Below are 20,723 nucleotides of genomic sequence, written 5' to 3'. Positions count from 1 at the left end.
TTATTATAAATACCTTAATACATGACCAAAAATAAGACCTCAGAATTGATGGAACACCAGCTGACATGTTTCAACAAACAGATGGAACTATGGATTAGTCTATACCAAGAAATTTGGAAGATGTTTATCAGTCAAACAACTAGAAGAGATCCATATTTATTTTCCCATTCCTAAGAAAAGCAATCCGACAGAATGTGGAAATTATCCTATCATAATTAACACATACAAGCAATATCTTGCTGAAGATTATTCAAAAACAGCCAGGACCAAAGTTTAAGTTGAATTTAGAAGTGGTACTATACATATCACTACTACTGTCATGTGTATTTTGGCTGAAAACAAACACCGCCAGAAGGATGTTTGTATGTGCTTTTATTGACTGTGCAAAAGCATTTCGTCGATGTAGATCATTTAGGGTAACAGCAATCAAGAAATCAAAAGATGTGTAGTACTGAGAATATCTGCTGTCAAAGAAATCTCCAAAATGCTAAATGTAAAGAGTAAGGTGTGCCTGATTCAAGCCATGGTCTTTTCAATTATTTCCTATGCATCTGAAAGTTGGACAATTAATAAGGATGACAGAAAAAGAATCATTGTCATCGAACTGTGATGTTGACAATATTGAATATCTCATGTACTACTAAAATAAAAAAGTCTCTGGAACCAGGGTGCTGCTCCTTTAAAGGCAAGTACAGTGCAACTTGGTCTCATATACTTTAGAAATGTTGCCATGAGGGGCCAACTCTTGGGAAAAGGTATTATAATGGGAAAGGTGAAGGGTCAGAGAAAGAGAAGACAATCCTCAACAAGACAAACTGACAAGAGTTACAGTTTAACAGTTGGCTCAAGCATATCAGAGATTGTGAAGGTGGCACAGGGACAGGGCAAAGTTTAGCTCTGTTGTTTATAGAGATGCTATAAGTGATCGTAGACTCAATGGCATCCAACAACAGTTGAGAGAGAGAGACTGATAAAATATCTTTAACACTTGCCATTTCAGTCTTATGTGTAGAATTCAGTAATACGAATTACATTCACATTGCATTTTTATCACCACCAAGCATTTCCCAAATTTTTTCATCACCCAAAACAGAAAGAAAATAACCTTTTCAGCAATAGCTGCTATTCTCCCCTTCAGCTAAGTTACCACTAATACATTTTTAACTCCATGTATTTGTTTATTCTATATATTTCACGTAAGTGCAAGCACATTATTATCTGACTTATTTCACTCAGTATTTTCAAGGTTCATTCATATAACTTAATTTTACTTTATGACTCAATATTTTTCATTGTACATAAATACCACATTCACCTAATTGGCACTAGGGCTGTTTTTATCTTTGGGTTATAGTTAACAATGCTGTAATGAACACTGGCATCCAAGTAACTAAGTGTATGCTTTTTCAAACGTTCTTTCGTAACACCTAGGAATAGAAATGGTGAGGGAGCTATAAGGGCTTACTTAGTCAGAAGCGAGTTGAGCGACTAATAATCCAAAGGCTGCATGTCACCCAGCAGTTTGAATCCACTAGCAGCAACACAGGAGAAAGATGTGCAATTCCTCTTATTAAGAAACCCCAATAAAGATCATGTTGAGTCTGAATCAACTTGACCGCAGTGAGTTTAAGTTTTATTTTTGAGAACTGGTGGGTTATACAGCAATTCTATCTTTAACATTTTTTTCCATTGAAATTGCACAACTTATATTCTTTCTAGCCATCTTGCAACATTTTGCCTTATTTTTTTCCATTATTCTGATAAAAGCCATCCTACTGTGGGTGAACTGGTATCTCACTGTGGTTCTGATGTAGACTCAGTGAAGGAGAGGAAGAGCCTCAAGGAGGTGGGTTGACATGGTGATTTAAACAACAGGCTTGAGTGTTTAACAGATGGGGAAGATACACAGGATAGAGCAGGGTTTGGACTGGCTGTTCACAGGGTCTCTGAGAGTCATACTCAGTGGCACCTAACAATAACAACGATTATGAGTGCTTTTAAAGTGCTTATTGTCCATCTCTTTATCTTCTTTGGTAAAATGCTAACTTACTTTGCTCATTTTCAGTTGAGTCCTTTGCCTTTTCACCGTATTGTAGAAATTCTTTATATATTTTGGATATTAAATTTTATACAACTTACATCAAGTTGATTCCGACTCATCTTCATCAACCTTTCATCAGGTTTCCAAGGCTATAAATTTTTCCCCCAAGGAGTAGCTGGTAATTTCAAACTGCTGATTTTCAATTAACAGCACAATATGGAACATACCGTGGCATCAGAGCTCTATGACATACTGTTCTCAAAAACTTTCCTCCACACTTCACCAAGAAAGACATTCAGATGACCAACAAACATGAATCCCTAGCTCTAAGAGAGATGCAAATCAAAACAACTATGAAAAAAAATGGGAAAAAAACCCCCCAACTATGAGCTATCATCTCACCCCAAGTAAGAATAGCAAAATTTAACAGAGCCACAAACAACAAATGCTGGTAAGGTTGTGAAGAAATTGGAACCCTTATTCACTGTTAGTGGGAATGTAAAATGGTGCAGCCACTATGGAAAGCAGTTTCTCAAAAACTTGTAAATAGAAGTACCATTTGACCCAGCAATTCCACTACTGGGAATTTACCCTAAAGAAGGCATAACTGCCACCCGAACAGTTATATGCACACCCATGTTTATTGTGGCTTTGTTCACAATAGCAAGGAGTTGGAAACAACCTAAGTGCCCATAAACAAATGAATGGATAGAGAAGCTGTGGTACAGTCACACAATGGAATACTACACTGAAGTGAAAAACAAGGAACTCATGCAGTATTATTCAAAATGAGTGGCCCTGGAGGACATTATGCTACATGAATTATCTCAGTCACAAAAGGACAAATACAGCATGGTGCCACTGTTGTAAAACAGGACTGACATCGGGGTTGGGGTGAGAATGAGAAAGATGGGTTGTTTACATAATGCATCCTGCACTGAAACAGATGAGGGAGAAAACTGTTTAAAAGAGATATGTGATTAGGTATTTTTGTCATGACGAGAGTCTAGAGCAAAGGCTGCATAGTGGAGTGGACCTGGGGGGAAGGATTGTAAAACAATGAAAGAATTTTTCTTTTACTTTTCAAAGAGAAGAACAAAGTGGGGGGGGCAGGGAGAAAAGTGTAACAATGAATGAATGGAAATCCAAAATCTCTGTAAATGTTCATTAAAATTAATAATAATAAATTTTAAAAAAGAAAACAGAAAATATTGTATAAATCAGAATAAACCAAAGAAACTGGGGAGGGAAAAGTTTCCTCCATTCTGTAAACTACCTTTTGTATGTAAAATGTGACTTGTTTATGCCAATTTCCTACAAGCTCTTAAAGACAGTACAGATACAGCATCCTACTCCCACTATCTGGGGTCTAGCTACACTATTTCAAAGAAAATCTCTTATTACCATTACATTTAATTTTGAGTTTTGCAAGCATTGTTTTCTTCTATTTTTCAGATGCTTCATTCTCCACTCTTGCGTTAGAGCCTGTTGCCACCTAGTGGACTAAATAGGAATAAACACCAATATAGTATCAGTTTTGTTTAAAAACACCAATGCAGGAAACATAATTATGTTTACTGCACTGACGTCTATGAGGGAGAGAATAGTTTAAAAATATTATATTTTAGGGCATTATGTTTATCATAAGAGTACGGAATGAGGGTTGCGGAGTGGACTATATTTGGGGGGGAGTGGGGGGGGAGATTGTGTACCAATGAAGGAGTTTTTCTTTTGCTTTTCAAGGAAAGGAGTGAACGGGGATGGGGATGGGGGTGGGTGGGCGGGGAGACAAGTGCAACAATGAATGAATGGAATTCCAAAATCTCTGTAGATGTTCATTGAAATTTAAAAAAAAAATTTAAAAAAACCAACAAAACACACCAATGCATAATCATATGATCACAAATGTTATTTTCTAGTCTCTCATTAGAGAGATCTGATATTGTAATTGGCATAGTTTTGCTATTTATGCAAAGGTCGCATGTCTTCAGTAGCTCAAATTCACCAGCATCACTGCTGGAGAAAGACAGGTAGTCTCCTCCCAGTTGTATTTTATAGCCTCAGAAACTCCATGTAGCTTTATTTTGACAGTGTGAGTTGTTCAGCAAGGTTCACATTACCACATTGTTTGTCCAAGAAAAAATGACTAGAGAAGAACTTTCAAAACCGAAGTTGGAGAATAGAGCCTAAGGCTACCTAGAAAGATACACACAAATTAAAAAAGGGCATGTATGTCTAGAATAATTAACTAAAGACAATAAATTCCATTTTGGAGGTAATATGGAACTGGAGTTACAGCAGAGTTTGGCTTTTATGAACATGTTGTTGTTGCTGATTGCCTTCAAGTCAAGCACAACTCACAGAGACCCTATGAACAAAAGGCCTTGAAAGCCCCTTCTGTATCTATCAACATTTATTAAAGTTCATAGAGTTTCTGGAGGTATGTTGTTTAGGAAGCCCCCATGATTGCAGAGCTGGTTCAACCTTCAAAAAAAAAAAATCATTACAACAGATGCAGAAAAATTCTTTTCAAAAACTCAACAGCAATTCATGAGAAAAAGCTCATGACAAATTAGGAATAAAAGGGAATCTAGGGAGAGATGGTGGCAGAGTTATTAGGAAGGTGTGGTTACAACAAACAAAATAAATATGTGGCGACCCATAGTGACTCCATTGGATTTCTGAGCCTATAATTCCTTATGAAAATAGACTGTCAATCTTTTCTCCGAATGGCTGTTGGAATTCTAAATCTATTGATCTTTTGTTAGCAGCCCTACACTAAACTTGACAGTGAAATAAAAGAAATATCCTCTCTAATATCAAGAACAAGAATGCTGTTCTCACTTTGTCATTGTCTTGGAAATCTTAACTAGTGCAGTAAGGTAAGAAACTCAAACAAGTCATAGACACCAAACAGAAAGAAGCAAAACTTTTTATCCACAGATGCATACAGAAAACATTCTAAGTTTTGGGTTTTTTTCCATGTTACTACTAGTAAAAGAGCATAACCGTGTCACAGGACACAAATCAGTTGGGTTTTTTAATACACTATAAAGAAACAAATGGAAAATAAAACTTTAAGAGTAATTTCATTAATGGAGCTGTGGTGGGCTACTGGTTAAGAAGTTGCACTGCCAATTCTAAGGCAAGCAGGTCCGATCCACTGAAGGGGTGTGACACAACTCTATGGAAGAAAGACAGGGAATCTCCTCTCCAGAGAGATTTAAAGCCTGTGAAAACCTGCTAGAAGGTCAGCTGTTAAGTCAGTTCCAAATTCACAATACACTACCACCACCACATCAACTGTACCTTTCTAAAAATATATACTAAAGTTTTTTAAAAACAAGTACAAGATCTTATTAAAATTTTTAAAAGTCTGCTGAGAGATAACAATATAGATATAAATATATGAGTTTCATGCATCCAAAGAGAATTACACTTACAACTCTCAAATTGATAGTCAATACAAACTCTTAGCAACTTTTGTTTAAAAAAATTAAGTTTATTCTAAAATGTATTATGGAAATGTGGGGGGAAAAGGAGAGGGGGATGGAATACCCTAAAATAGTTTAAACTGCATAGAAAAGGAGGATCAAATTTAGAAAACTATCTGATTTCAAGACTCATTATAAGACCTGAAGAGCTGCAGCACTCAGGAGCAATGATTTTGAAAAATACATGGAAGAGGCTAGAAAGATTATGCTGAGTGAACTAACTTAGGCACCTAAGAACAAATACTGTATAAAACCATTATTGCAAAACACAGGATAACCAGTGAGATGTGTAGAGATATCCAAATAGGGAAGAGCAGAGGCCAGGGAGACTTAGGGAGTGAAGGGGGGCGGATCACAGAGTTACAAAGTTGGGTGGGTGGAGGGAGAGGGCAAAATAAAAATATTTTTTTTAAAAAACCCAACTAAAAACAATATACATGAATGATAACAATGTAAACAAATTATTATATGAAAATCAATAAAAAGTTAAAACCAAAAAACCTGTATCTGTACTTCAGGAAAGAGGAAATACACAAAATTACTTTAACAGCTAAATGCTGGGCAGTTCGTATTTATTATATCAATTAATTTCTAACACCATCTCCAACAGAAAGTATTATGGTTTTAAGATAAGGAAATGTGCTTCACAGGTTGCCTATGATCATTCAGCTAAGAAGTAGCTAGCTAAGTAAGGATGCACACTCTATCATTCACATTTTCTCAATTGTACCATGTCTAGTCCATGTCTATTAAGGTCTCTTTCAGTAAGGCAACCTTACAATTTCTAGGAAACGTATGAGTTCATAGTTCACCTAAGAAACTTCAGTAGTATCTCATAGTTCATATTAGAAACTACTAAAGATTCCCTTTATTCTCAACAGTGCTGGATCAAGTTTCCTGATACTGAAAAATAGGCCAATTTTAACAGCTTCACATTGTTAAGGTTTTTGTTATGTGCCCTCAATTTGGGAACTTTGCCATAGTTGACCCTACAGTGGCTTTTCAGAGGCTGTAAATCATTCTCTCTCTCTCTCTCTCTCTCACACACACTCACACACACACTCACACACACACACACGGGAGAAGACGCCTCACCTTTCTCCCACAGAGCAATTGGTGGATCAATCTCCTTGCCTTCCAGTTGAGAGTGCAACTCCTTTTACCATGAGTCCACCAGAGTTCCACAGCTTCAACATTGAATGAAAACAGGGCTTCAGGACAGCTTTTGCTACTTATGAACACTAATTTCATAATTTCTTAGAACAATTTAAAGAAAATTCTTATAGTAAAACTTGAGATCTAAATGAGAAGCTGAAAAGTGAGTGGCTCAATCTGATGGAAAAGCTAAAGAAGATAAGCAGGTGAAATAAGAATTAAGAAATTTTTAAGTATTTTGTTCTTTTTTAATAATACATATCCTTACACAATTGGGGGGGGGAAATGAGGGAGTCTTCTAAAGATTAAATCCCTGTGTGCATCAAAAACTTTTTCCAACATGGTAAAAAGAAAACCTACTGACTAAGAAAAAACATTTAGCAATAGCGTATCAAACAAGGGTCTCATAACAAATTTTACAGAATACTACAGAGGCCCCACAAGAAAAAGACAATCCTATTACAAAATGGGCAAAAGACATGGAAAGACCTTTCACTGAGGGAAACATTCAGATGACCAACAGACAAGAAGAAATGCTCAAAATCACTGGCTATAAGAGAGATGCAAATCAAAACCATAATGAGATGCCATCACACCCCAATAGTCATGACAAAGTTTAACAGGACAGCAAGTAATAAATATGGAGAGAAGGTAGAGAGATAGGAACTCTCATACGCTGTTAGTGAGATTGTAAAATGGCACAACTACTTTAGAAGGCAGTTTGGCATTTCCTCAAATGACTGAATACAGAAATATGAGATGACCTAGCTATTTCACTGCTGGGGATATACCCTGAGGAAATTAGAACTGAGGCACAAACAGAGATTTGCACACCAGTGTTCACAACAGCGTTCATTATCCTAAGAACATGCAAACAGCTGAGATGTCCAACTAAACTGAATGGATTGAGAAATTGTGGTAAATACACACAACAGAATAATACAGAATAAAACAGAATAATTTTTAAAAATACTACGTAACTTGGGAGAGAATGGAGAGCAGTATGCCGAGTGAACTAACTTGGTCTCATAAGGACAAATACTGATTAAGACCATCATTGTAAAAATATAAGGGTAACTAGTAAAACATATATGGGGACAAGGGGGAAAGGGATAGGAACAGAGGGGTGAGGATGGGTAAGGGTGAAACCACAGGGTTTCACACTTTGGTGCATGGAGGGAGAGGTTGAAGGAAAGGGGAAGGATTCAGCAAGGACATGAAAAGATTGGGTAATGATGGACAAGGTCCAATGATGACTGATTTTATAAAACATAATGCATGGGAATGATTGTATGAAACACAATGTATACAAACTTTGTGAGCAAACCAGTATTTTTTTAAAAACCCTCAGATAATTAGTAAAACATATATGGAGATCCAAGGGGGGAAGGGGTGGGACAAAACGGGTAAGGGTGGTCTGGAGGAAAATCATAGGGTCACACAAATTAATAGGTGGAGGGGTAAAGGAAATGGGAAAGATCAAGCAAGGATCAGGAAATATGAAGTAATGGTGGGCATACTTCAATGGTGATTAATTTTATAAAATAAAAAGAATTAAAAAATGCAATGAATAGGAATGATTGTATGAAACAAAATGTGAATGAATAGTGTGAAAAACAATGTATATGGATTTTATATGCAAACCAATATAAAATAATTTTTAAAAAATTATCATTTTTGTTATGTGCCATCAAGTTGCTTGGGACTCACAGCAACCCTATGCTATGTACAACAGCCCTGAAACATGCTCCATCCTGTGCCAATCTTATTGTCTCTGACACACCTTCCCTCATTACCCCAGTCACTGAGTCAATCCATCTCATCCAGGGTCTTCCTCTCTTGTACTGTATCGCCTCTACCTTTCCAAGCATGATGTTCCTCTCAAAGAACTCGTCCCTCCTTGCAACATGCCCAAAGTATGTATGTCAGACAAAGCCTCAGAATCCTTGCCTCTAAGGAACAGCCTGGTTTCACCCCCTCTAGGACTAAACTGTTTGTTGTCCTGACAGTCCATAATGTATTCAATACTCTTCTCCAGCACAATCCTTAGTTGTTATGTTCCATCGAGTCACCTGCGACTCATAACGACCCTATGCACAACAGCCCTAAACCCTGCTCTATCCTGTGCCAACCTCATTGTCTCTGACACACTTAGCCCCATTACCCCAGTCACCGAATGAATCCATCTCACTGATGGTCTTCTTCTCCTGCACTGTCCCTCCAGCCTCCCAAGCATGATGTCCCTTCTCCAAGAACTGGTCCCTCCTTGCAACATGTCCAAAGTATGTCAGATGAATCTTCAGAATCCTTGCCTCCAAGGAGCAGCCTGGTATAACCCTCACAATGATGAACCTGTTCATTTTCTTAACTGTCCATGGTATACTCAATACTTTTCTCCAACACCACAGCTCAAAGGCAGGCATTAATTCTCCTTCTATCCTCCCTAGTTATGGTCCAGCTCTCTGATGCAAAGCAAGTGACTGCAAAGACTATGGCCTGTATCAGGTGCACCTTAGTCTCCAGATTGACATCGTTGCTCTTCAGTATTTTGGAGAGGTCTCTAATAGCAGACTTCCCCAACACAATATGACTTTTAATATCCTGGCTGCTGGTGCCAAGAGTGTTGACTGTGGAGCCAAGCAAACTAAAGCTGTTAACAATCTCAATCTCTTCACCATCCTTACAAAAATTAAAATTAAACCAGAGGTAACGTGACTCCATCAACTCATTCTTTCAAACACACAGCTCAGACAACCTTCTGCCAGACATTCCTTATGCTTGTAGAAGCTTTATTTTCATACAAAATTATTTATATTTGTTTATGTTGCTGAGTATCATCAAATTGGAACTTTCTCATAGGTTACCAGTTAGTGCATTTTCAGAGGAAGTAAATCACACAGGAAGAGACTGCCTATCTTTCTCCTATGGAACAACTGGTGCATTCGAATCATGTACTTTTTAGTTAGCAGTAAAATTCCTTACCACTAAGCCACCTCAGCTCCCTTATAAACTTACACACACAGATGGCATAATGTAGATCATAAACACACAAATTTGGTAAGCCCCGTCTTTCACTATATTGTAGCTATTGGTCTACATTAAAAATGTGCATTTGCTCTCTTAGGCCTTCACTTCCAGGATGACAAAGAAAAGGAAAAAGGATGGTCATCCAAAAAAGGGCCGCATGCAGCCTATTCACTACACAAAGTGTACTCGCCACGTGCCCAAAGACAAGGCAATTAAGAAGTTCATAATCTGAAATGTAGTAGAGGCAACAGCCATCAGGAACATTTCTGAATAAATACTATTTCAACATACATGCTTCCAAAGCTCTGTACGAAACGGCATTATTATGTGAGTTGCGCCATTCACAGCAAGGCGGTGAGGAATCATTCTCATAAAGGCTGGAAGGACAGAACATTTCTACCCAGATTTCAATCTGCAGGCACTGCCCCACAACCTCCACCAAAGCCCAGGTGGGTATGATTCCTTAAAGGCTGAAGAAAAACCTCATCTGAAAATAAAATGGAAATTATACTTTTTTTATTATTAAATTTTTATTTTATTATCTTTGTGTGTGTGTGCCGTCAAATTGGATCTGACTGGTACAGGAAGAGATTGTCCCTTCTTCCCCAGCAGAGCATCTGGTGGATTTGATCCATGTGCCTCTGGGATTGAAGTGCAGCTTCTTGCCACTAGGCCACCAGAGCTCCCCAGAAATTATACTTTTTAAAAAAATCTGCTTTAAGAGTACTATATTACTCCACTGCATGAGGAGGGGCTATTATAAATTTTGAAACAGGGGCTACTAGAAATTCTGAAAGGGTTATCTTTGAATATATCTTCCATTTCTGTCTTTAGTATAAACTGACAGGCTTATTAATTGCTAAAGCTAATTCACTGCCATGCAGTCAATTCTGACCTATAGTGACTTTGTAAGACATAGTAGAACTGTCCCACAGGTTTTCTAAGGTTACACAGTTATCTTTATGGAAGTACACTGCCATATTTTTTCCCCTGAAGTAGCCGATGAATTTGAACCACTGATCTTTTTGTTTAGCAGCTGAGTACTCTGGTTTGTATTTTTCCAATTTTAACAGATACTGTTAAAGTATAAGAGTTATCATTTTCTGTTACCTTCATCAGACAATTATTCTTAAAATATAAAGGTTCTAAACTTTAGTGCCTACATAAGACTATCAGGAAATGCGTGAAGGACATCAGGTGACAAACTAAAATGTACAAAAGACAACTGCCAGTAATAAGTACCAGAGTCTCATGGAAAAACAAGTCTAAATGCTACTAATGTAGATCACAAAGTCAAGTTTCTACATACTAGTTTGACGAGCCGTGCCTGAGGTATAAGAGAGATGATGTAACTATTCGTCTCTTTCAGTATGGAACAAGACAATGATGGGGGCCAACAGGACTAAAGGCCCACATAAACCACAGCCTCTTCTAGAATGAAATCTAAATTAGGCAGTGCTCAGCTACCAATATTAAACCATTCTGATGAGGGGCACTGCAGAAGGCTCCAGTAAGAACTGGAGGAAAATATAGAATCTCAAATTAATAAAAATTACAACAGTGACTGGACTGATTAAAACTAAAGGAATCTCTGAGATTATCATTCCATATGACATCCTTGTAACCTGGACTGAAGCCATTTCCAGAGATCATCTAGCAACCAAAATAAGATTAAGAAAACAATAGTAACATGGATTATATATCTATGAAAAATGAACTTTATTGTTCCAAACGGTCAACATTTACACAAAAGCAAAGATGTGAAGACAAAGTGGGGCAGGAAACAAAATGGATGGAAACGGGGCAGGAGAAGCAGAAATGGTGAGTGCTGACACATCACAGGAATTTTAGATGAACTGTTCAGTAAGATTCTAATTTGTTGTATAAACTTTAACCCAAAACACAATGCAGTATTTTATAAACAAACGGTGGCACCCACTATTCTGTTGTAGCCAACAACTGCTCTGTAAAATTCTAAATCCAGTGTTAATTTTTTTAAAAAGTGTAAGTTCGGCCTCCTGCGCATTTGACGTAGGAGTTGGCGCTATCTCTGAGCTCTGGTCATCGGTAGATTTACGCAGAGTGCATCCAAACCTGCCTCTCCGCGGCGCTTCCGGGCTTCATACGGAGCTTGCGCTGCCGCCGCTCCGGCCCATGGGAAAAGTTGGTCGGGCGGGCCGGCATCTACCCTTGTACAGATAGTATGTTAATGAACTGCAGATGCAACGTTAGTCAGATTCTGCCCCTTCTCTCAAGAGTCTGGTCTCTATGGAAACTGGCATGGGCATGGACGGATTCTTCTTAGAGACTAAGATGTGATTGGGAAAGGCTTCAAAGAAGAGGTGATGCTTATGCTGAGTCTTAGAGGATAAAGGACATTTTGTTAGATGTACAAGGTGCGAGAAGAAAATTGAGTGCAAAAGTAGCAGAGGTGAAACACCAAAGTGTATTCTGGAAACTACAGCATTAAACTGAAAAGAAGATGTCCCTGTATGATGAACTGGGAGTGGAGACCGGTGATTCAAAAACAGAAGGCTAGTCCAAAAATTTCAAACTTTTGCAGTCTCAACTTCAGGTGAAGACGGCCACTCTCACTCAAGCAAAGAGCCAAAGGACAAAACAAAGTACAGTCCTTGCCCCAGTAATTGACCTAAAATGAGGCGGTTCGTCAGATGACCGGCAGATTGTGGCTACCCCACCTCATGTAGCAGCTGGCCTAAAGGATCCTGTTCCCAGTGGATTTTCTGCAGGAGAAGTTTTGATTCCCTTAGCTGATGAATATGATCCTATGTTTCCTAATGATTATGAGAAAGTAGTAAAACACCAAAGAGAAGAACGACAAGACAGAAAGAAATAGAAGAAAGAGAAAAGAGGTGTAAAGACAGACATGAAGCTAGTGGATTTTCAAGGCGACCAGATCCGGATTCTGATGAAGGTGAAGATTATGAGTGAGAGAGGAGGAAAAGAAGTATGGGCGGAGCTGCTATTGCACCACCTACTTCTCTTGTAGAAAAAGACAAAGAGTTACCCCGAGATTTTCCCTATGAAGAGGATTCAAGACCTCGATCACAGTCTTCGAAAGGTGCTATCCCTCCCCCAGTGTATGATGAACAGGATAGGCCAAGATCTCCAACCGGGCCTAGCAACTCCTTCCTTGCTAACATGGGTGGCACGGTAGCACATAAAATCATGCAGAAGTATGGCTTCCGAGAAACCCAAGGTCTTGGGAAGCATGAACAGGGGCTGAGCACTGCATTGTCAGTGGAAAAAACAAGCAAACGTGGAGGCAAGATAATTGTTGGTGATGCTACAGAGAAAGATGCAGCCAAGAAATCGGATTCAAATCCATTAACTGAAATACTTAAGTGCCCCACTCAAGTGGTCCTACTAAGGAACATGGTTGGTGCAGGAGAGGTAGATGAAGACTTAGAAGTTGAAACCAAGGAAGAATGTGAAAAATATGGCAAAGTTAGAAAATGCGTAATATCTGAAATTCCTGGTGCTCCAGATGACGAAGCTGTACGGTTAATTTTAGAATTTGAGAGGGTTGAATCAGCAATTAAAGCTGTTGCTGATCTGAATGGGAGGTATTTTGGTGGACGGGTGGTGAAAGCATGTTTCTACAATTTGGATAAATTCAGGGTCTTGGATTTGGTGGAACAAGTTTGATTTTCAGATCCTAGAACACAAGTCATCTCTGATCTTAAATGAGCTGCAAGTTGAGCACAAAGAAAAAAGGCATCAGCCTCAAGGCTGTTTGGGCTCTGAGACTCTTGAGAGGACTTCTAAGATACATGCGGATTCCTTTTTTTATTTTGTGGTTTTTTTAATATAGTATAAAAATCCTTAAAAAAAAAACAGAATAAAAAAAAAGTGTGAGTTCAAATTATTGTTAAACTCTCTCAGGTTTAAATGTTGGCAACCAATACACTTTTATTTAGACATTATGTAATGAACATACACCTACAGACCAATTACTTTTAGCACATGAAATTTTGTTCTAACACAATAAAACACTCTTTTCACTTACTCTTATTACCTATGTAGTTTATCTTGTCCTATGCTTGCAAAGAAGTTTATTCACTTATTTGTCATCCATCACTAAGAAGAGAGAAGCTTTCCTTCAAATTCATATCCACAATACAACCAAAACAAACAAACAAAAAAAAAAAGAGGGGGCTATAATTTTAGAAAGAAAGACTAAAATTAAGTCTCTTAGCTTACTGAAAACCCACTGTCATCAAGTCATTTATGACTCACAGACTATATCCATCGAGTTTAGGAGTTTGTAAATCTTTCCAAGAGTCAGTCCATCATCCTCCCTCAGAGAAGCTAGCTGACTCAAACTATGAGAGGCCACATTTAGGAAAGGAGTCCTACACTTTCCATAGTATATTTAGGGTATTATAAGGTTTCTAGAGTTAATTCTAAATTTGTACAATGATGCATAACTTTGAAGAAGGTGGAGAGGGTGGTGGTCGTCCCTCCCAACCCTCCCCCTCTATTTGATAAACTTGACATATGGAGCATTATTTTTTCTCTTTGGTGCAACATGAATAAAGGGAGAAAAGTATTCTCATATAACTCTTTGTCATCATATACTAAATATTTAAAAAGCATTTCTATATATTATAAAAATACAAATTAGAGTTTTTAAGAATCTTTACTGCTCCTCAAATGTTAATGCAATAACAGCCCCAAAGAAAGAACAATCAAAGCAATGCATCTGGCCTCAAAGTTTCTTCTCCTTAGTCACCTATTATAAATCTCCAGACTTTAAAAAAATTTTTTTAATTGAGATTTTAATGAAAGCTTATAGAGAACTTGGGTTTCCATTCATTCGTTGTTAAATCTCCAGACTCAAAGTTTTCCCAGAAGCCACCAAGAACAGTGGGGGGATCAAAGACTGTCAAAGGACCCAACAACAGTCTTTGAAAGCAACTATCTTCACATCAATTACACAACTATCCTTTACATCAATTACAAACAAGTACTAAACTCTGAAGTCTCTACCATCTCAGTATAAACTCTGAAATAAGGACTACAGGATAAGGAGATGCAAGGTCAGTCTTAACTCTGGTTCTTGCCCCAGCCCCACTCAGCTTAAAAAAAAATCCTTATCAGAAGAAGCTACCCAATCAAAGGCCACATGCACAACAGACTTTATCTGGTAGATATGGATTTGGCTCAAGTTCCAGTAGCAGGCTCTTGAAACACATCACTAGCAAAAATTACTGAGGGATGAAGATAAGAAAAAAGATTTGTGAACCTATCTTCATTTGCTTCCAAAAAGAGTCTAGCTGACAAACAGTGGAATCTGAGTGAAAATCAAAGAAGACATTTTGGGAACCTATTACACAGTAAATTATTCCACTTTGTAAACCTAAATCAATTCCAACTCATTTCTCTAAATGAATTTCCAAGGCTATTAATCTTTTCAGAAGGAGACTGCCATTCTTTTCCAAGCCAGTAGTGGTGGTTGTTAGGTTCTGTCAAGCTGAGTAAGATTCATAGAGAGCCTACGAACAAACGATCTGAACACTTTTATCATGCACCATCCTTACACTTCCTGACGACACTCAAGAGTCCACTGCAGCAGTCACTGTGTCAATCCACCTGATTGACGGTCTTCCTCTCCTTCACCAACCCTTCACTCTCCCAAACATCATGTCCTCCTCCAGGGAATAGCACCTCCTAGAAATATGTGTAGTGTACGTAAGGCATACTCTCATTATTCTTGTCTCCAAAGGGCACTACAGCTCCACCCTCTCCAAGACATATCTGTTCTATTGGCCGTCCATGGTATATTCAGTGCTCTTCTCCAACACCACAGCTCAAAGACGTCAATTCTTTTCCAGTCATCTTTAATCACTGTCTAGCTCTCAGATGCACAGCAAGTAATCAGAAAGACTACGGCCCGAATCAAATGCACCTTAACCCTCCAACTAACATCATTAGTCCTTAATAATTTGGAGAGGTTCCTAACTACAGATTTTTCCAATGTACGGTGTCTCCTTATTTCCTGACTGCTAGTACCAAGGGTGTTCCCAAGGAGGAGCCGGTAAATTCAAATTACAGACTTTTTGGTTAGCAATCAATCACAACCAGAGCTCCTTCCAATCATTCCCATGAGATTTAGAAAATAGCTTCTATTTTCTTGCATTTAAAATAAATCCCATTAAATATATATACACACCCACACTCTGTCTAAATCATTACACTGCTTTAAAATCTTCCACTAGCATATAAGGCTGGGCACAAATCAAGAGCGCTAAATGGCTGGGAGATCAGTTAAAACAGGAACTCTGAAGTCTAAGATAATTTTCCACCATGTACTTCAAAGTATTCAAGCTCTCCAGAATTCAAAATTCTCATCTGTAAAATAAGGATAATAATATCTTTCTTAAGGAATTTAAGAGTGCTTAATAAAAAAAAATGTAATTACTTGCTATGCAGCAGAAAGCTGAACAATGACTAGGGATGATGGAAAGATAATTGATGCCTTTGAGCTATGGTCCTGGAGAAGAGTATTGAACATACCATGGATTGCTTGTAGAACAAAGAGGTTCGTCCTAGAGAGGGAAGAACCAGGTGATTCTGAGGCTTCGTCTGACATACTTTGGGCATGTTGCAAGGAAAGACCAGTGCTTAGAGAGGAAAAACATGCTTGGAAGGGTGGAGGGACAGAGCACAAGAGAGAAAGACTCTGGATGAGAAGGACTGACTCAGTTACTGGGGTAATGAGGGCAGGTGTGTCAGAGACAACAAGGTTGGGTCAGGATACAGCAGGTTTCAGGGCTGCTACTGTAATAGGACCACTAAGAGTCACAAGTGATTTGACAGCACATAACTAGTTCAAAAACTGTACCATACATCAATGCATTTGGACATGAGACAGAATATTAGAATTTTGTAAAGAATCTATATAGGTATTTCAGCTGGAATAAAATTTCTCTTTTGTAGCTTGAAGAATACACGTACACACACATCTCATTGGGATCCCAAAATACTTGAGAGTTAAATATGAAGGCAGAGCAACAGGCGGTGACATCAGGTGGTCTTAATCTGAAGCATTTTATATCTTTTCTATTTATCCTATCATTTATCTATCATCTACCAGTATTGTTAAGAGAGCAAGAGGGTTCTGTGGTGTCGGCAAGGACTAATTCAACTTTCAAATCTCTTGTTAAATATTAATTTATCTATGTTACAGATCAACAAAATATATTTTCTTTTTTAAGGTTGGGTCAGCAAGAACTCCAAATATATTGTGATTTTAAAATTGTAATTATCATTTCTTTTCCCTCATAAGCATGCTTTTTACTCTAAGACCTTGTTACTGACCAAAGACAAAAGGGGGGCAGATGGTCAGTTGAAAGTTAGCTGCTGAGCAGAGGAAAGGAACAAAGCCATCCTAGCAGTCAATCAGATGGTAAAGAACTGTCTTGGCCTACAACCAGGAAAGGATAAAATAGAGGAATGAGATCTTCTAAGAATCAAATCCCTATGCACATCAAAAAACTTCTCCAACAGGGAAAAAAGGAAAGCCACAGACTGAGAAAAAAAGATATGTCTGATAATGGATTTATATGTAGAATTTATAGACTACCCAAGCACCACAACAAGATAAACAACTCAATTACAAAATGAGCACAGGATATGAACAGACACTTCTCCAAAGACGATATTCGGATGGCAAACAAACACATGAAGAAAAGTTCAAAATCCCTAGCTCTAAGAAAGATGCAAATCAAAACTACTATGACAATAGCAAAATTCAACAAAGCAGCAAACAACAAATGCTGACGAGGTTTTGGAGAAACTGGGACCCATATCCACTGTTGGTGGGGGTGTAAAAATGGTGCAACAACTATGAACAGCAGTAGAGCACTTTCTCAGAAGTTGGAAATAAAAATACCATTTGGCCCAGCAATTCCACTACTGGGAATATACCCTAAAGAAATCAGAACTGCCACCCAAACAGATATATGCACACTCATGTTTACTGCTGTGTTGTTCACAATAGCAAAGAGATGGAAACAACCCAAGTGCCCATCAACAAACAAATGGATAGAGAAGCTGTGGTATATTCACACAGTGGAATACTATGCAGCACTGAAAAACAAGGAATTTATGAAATATTCTACCAAATGGGTGACCATGGAGGACATTATGCTGAGTAAAATCTCTCAGTCATAAAGAACAAATACTGCATAATGTGACTGTTATAAAACAGGACTGACATGGGGTTGGAGAGAAACTAAGAAATGAGAGGATAAATCATATACACTGCATTGAAACATATGAGGTAAAGAACTGTTCAAAAGAAATATATGATTAGATAGTATCTGAATGACAACAGTCCAGAATAAGTAGTAAAGTGGATGTGGGGGAGGGAGGATTGTACATCAATGAAGGAATTTTTTTTTTCAAAGAGAGAAGCAAATTGGAGAGGTGGGCAGGTAGGAAAATGTGCAACAATGAATGAATGGAAATCCAAGTTCTGCATAAACTCTGATTAAAATCTAAAGAAATAAAAAAGAACTGTCGAGTTCCCAGCGCTCCCATGGATCTGTCTCTTGCTTCAACAGTGTTTGAAAGGAACAGACCCAACGACTTCCTTCCTTCCAGCCTCTGACTACCCTCCAACTTCACCTCCAGGCGTAACCTCGGGACCATCTCAACCATTTCCTATTTTCCGGACCAGCTAACACCTTTTTTTTGTTAGTCCCAAAACCTCGACCAAGTATGAGCTCTTAGATCCGTCAAAATTATTCCGCCGAAGCACAAGCTGGCATCAACCGTCTGGTCAACCTACACCTGCTGGCCTCTTATACCTACCTCTCTCCGGGTTTTTATTTTGACCACGATGATGTGGCCTTGGAAGGCGTGGGACACTTTTTCCACGAGTTGGCAAATGAAAAGCGTGAGGGTGCCTAGCGGCTCTTGAAGCTGCAAAACCAGTGTGGCTGCCGAGTCCTCTTCCAAGATATCCAGAAGCCATCCCAGGATGAGTTGGGGTAAAACCCTCAATGCTATGCAAGCAGCGCTGGCCTTGGAGAAGAACCCAAACCAGGCCCTTCTGGATCTGCACGCCGTGGGTTCCCCTCACACTGACCCCCATCTCTGTGACTTTCTGGAGAACCACTTCCTGGACGAGGAAGTGAAACTGCTGAAGAAGATGGGTGACCAGCTGACCAACATTAGAAGACTGGGCGGCCTCCAGGCTGGGCTGGGCGAGTATCTCTTTGAGCGTCTCACCCTCAAGCACGACTAGGGGTCTACGGGGACTTGCAGGGGGGAACCTCTGCGTGCACCTGCCATCAGCAGCAAGCTTCTCTATCCCACTCTGATGTAGAATCTTATCCACCCAGAAGCCCTTCGCCCAAGCCTTGGACTAAATGAAACAATAAAGCTTTTTGCAACAGCTAAAAAAAAAAAAAGGGAGAGAACTGTCATGGCCAAAGTAGTTAAGAGTTCTATTTTTACTAAATGACTTAATTCAAACAGTAACTTAGATCTGCTAATTTCTGTAATAATTTTTCTTTGCATCATTATGAAACACAGGCTAGTTTAAATTAACCAGTTACAACATTACAACAGCCCATTAGTACAGAAAGACAGTATTTCAAGGTATCCTACCTAGTCTAGAATGGGGAAAAAACCCAACAACAAACTCACTCCCACCAAATCATTATGGGAGAAAATTGTCCATCTTTTTCCCAAAGATAAGGGATTCCTACTGTGAACTTTTTACCTAAAAGTTCAACACTTTGAATCTATTTCACCAGGGCTCATTTAGGCTAGAATCTTTTTCCAAGCATTCACTATTTTCCAAGTATTATTCTAAGTACTTTACACAAACTAGTTCATTAATTACAACAGCCCTATAAATATTCACTGTCTTCATTTTACAGATAAGAAAACTGAGGCACAGAGAGGTTAAATAATGCAGATCAAAAAACTAGCAAATATTGAAGGCAAGATGAATCCAAGCACTTGTAAGGAAAAATCCAAGTACCTAATTCAGAAGGCTAATCCTTGGAGAAAGATACCCTGCTTGGAAAGGTAGGAGGACAGCAAAGGAGAGGAAGACCTTCAACTAGGTAGATGGACATAGTGACTTCAGCAATGGGCTCAAGTGTGTCAGAGATTGTGAGGCTGACACAGGAAAGGAAAGGGTTTAGATCTGTTGCTTATAGGGTCACTAAGAGTCGTACTCGACCACACAACACCTAACAACAACTATTTAGAAGAGTTATGACAAAAAGCTAAAGCACTCAATGGAATGCAGACAATAAATTTTATACACAAAGATGCTCACTCAACATGGCACAATTTATAATGACAAAAAACTGAAATAAGCTAAATGCTCAACAATAAGTAAATGATGGTAAAGCTAGCCACTTAAAATGAAAACAGTACCCTCCAGTTAAAAATATGTATTGGGGGGGGGGAAGAAGCTTATGATTTAAGGTAAAGATTCCAGTTTAAAACTGAGTAGGAGAAATAGAACACAAAATTACAGATATATTATGAATGTATCTATGAATATTCCCAATTATGAACCCAGAGATTTGGAAAGCTCATTTACCCTACCTCCTATATGCATGCCTATTAAAAAAATGCTTCTTTTTCAACTCCTCAAAAATGAAAATGAACTCAGATACAAACTGAATGATTATATTCTCAAATGGGAAACAGTGGTTATTTCTAGGTAGTACGATTATGGAGAGAGTTCTGGTTAGTAGTAAGGAGCTATGATACAAACCCAAAGGAATGCAGTTTGAATCCACCAGATGCTTCTCTGTATAAAATGGGCAATCTCCCATGCTATTTACTGACTCTGAAAACCTCTAGAGGGCTCACCATGCATTATGCTATCATCGGTTTAAAGAACAGCAACTTAATCAATCTGTAACACAATCATCAACAAGTTCCCATCGCAATACATCTTTTCATTTCCTGGCTGCTGGCGCCAAGTGTGTTGATTGTGGAGCTAAGCA

The 20,723-nt window shown here is 38.5% G+C and overlaps 1 protein-coding gene and 2 pseudogenes across 3 annotated transcripts in view; 2 read left to right on the top strand and 1 right to left on the bottom strand.

The window, feature by feature from the left end:
* NR6A1 (nuclear receptor subfamily 6, group A, member 1) overlaps positions 1 to 20,723 on the bottom strand; it is a 348,076-nt gene that overhangs the window by 257,614 nt on the left and 69,739 nt on the right. The gene's annotated exons all lie outside the window — the stretch shown is intronic.
* LOC102851163 lies at positions 12,200 to 13,386 on the top strand (annotated as a pseudogene).
* LOC102865152 overlaps positions 20,446 to 20,723 on the top strand; it is a 2,126-nt pseudogene continuing 1,848 nt past the window's right edge.

Source organism: Elephantulus edwardii, unplaced genomic scaffold (genome assembly GCF_000299155.1).
Source record: "Elephantulus edwardii isolate Elephantulus edwardi_28Jun2011 unplaced genomic scaffold, EleEdw1.0 scaffold00116, whole genome shotgun sequence".
Classification (NCBI taxonomy): domain Eukaryota; kingdom Metazoa; phylum Chordata; class Mammalia; order Macroscelidea; family Macroscelididae; genus Elephantulus; species Elephantulus edwardii.
This window is presented reverse-complemented; position numbering and strand designations above follow the sequence as displayed.